Below are 1,492 nucleotides of genomic sequence, written 5' to 3' on the forward strand. Positions count from 1 at the left end.
GTTCAGTTCATGTTCAGTTCATGTTCAGTTCATGTTCAGTTCATGTTCAGTTCATGTTCAGTTCTAGTTCAGTTCATGTTCAGTTCATGTTCAGTTCATGTTCAGTTCTAGTTTAGTTATAATTCAGTTCTAGTTCAGTTTTAGTTCAGTTTTAGTTCAGTTTTAGTTCAGTTATAGTTCAGTTCTTGTTCGATTCTAGTTCTGTTCTAGCTCATGAAAAACCACTGATAAATAAGTTTAATTCAAATTTTAATTTCTTAAAGATGTTGTTATTTCTGAGTAGGGTACTTAACAGTACAATTTACTGAAAAGTTTCCTTGTTATTTTCTTCATATGTCTTCAAGTTAACAGCAAATCTTAATCAGTTTAAGTTTATTTCATTTCATTCGTTGTACTCAAATTTATTAGAAATTTACTAGAGGCTTTATTTTAGTTTCTTTCTCCAGTGAGTTAAACTTTTAGCTGATCTTACTTCTAGCTGTCCATTTATAGCTGACCGAATCAGCTGCTGTTTCTTTATTCCATCTATTCTGCAGATTGACCCACACAGTTTGAATCTTCTAGTGTATGAATATGTGTCTGAGGAGACTTGGTTTGGTTATTTGGAGATGTTTAAGTATGAGAATGCTCGTATTACCAGTGATATGGTTATTTGATGCTAGAAGCTATCTTACTAACTTGTCTGTCTGTCTATTTGGCTATGTGTTTGACTGCTAGTCTTTCTGTCTGTCTGTCTGTATGTCGCTCTATCTTTATGGCAAATCTGTGTTATGTTACACTAAAGCAGCATTAACAACAACAAAAAAGCTTCTAAATTTTTCTAGCTTTTTTCAACACTTGCAAAATATTTACCAAGTTAATTTTAACCATTTTTTAAAGAGAACTAGAAATCAAGATTGTATTTGGATGATGACCATCGTCAGCTACAAAAAAAATATTATGAATTTGTTACACCTGTAAAATGGCCAATTCTTGGTGGCTATGATGCATCAGGCAACACCTGAAATCTCTATTTGAAATCTGAGATTTTGAAGAGAACATAAATAATATAGTGAAAAAAATAAGGACGAAAGAAACTAGGAACAAGGGATTTTTTGTTTGCTGGAATTTTTTTATTTAACAGGAAACAAATTTTACAAGGAAATAAAATATTTCGTTTGTATTAAATTACTTAGCACTTCTTAGGAATGAACTAGTGTTTAGGAAACTTGTAATATGAAATGTTACCTGTCAAATCAATCGAGAATTTTCTCTAATTAAAACGAAAAAATTTTTTTCAAATGCAATTTCTAAAATACATATTAATTTGTATGCTGAGTAGGGTAGATTTTAAAACTTCTTAATATGAGTGTCGGAACGGTGTTCTGTTCCAATTCAGTCCTAATTCAGTTCTAGTTCAGTTCTGGTTCAGTTCTAGTTCAGTTCTAGTTCAGTTCTAGTTCAGTTCTAGTTCAGTTCCAGTTCAGTTCTAGTTCAGTTCTAGTTCAGTTCT

The sequence above is a fragment of the Lucilia cuprina genome, chromosome 5 (assembly GCF_022045245.1).
Source record: "Lucilia cuprina isolate Lc7/37 chromosome 5, ASM2204524v1, whole genome shotgun sequence".
Classification (NCBI taxonomy): domain Eukaryota; kingdom Metazoa; phylum Arthropoda; class Insecta; order Diptera; family Calliphoridae; genus Lucilia; species Lucilia cuprina.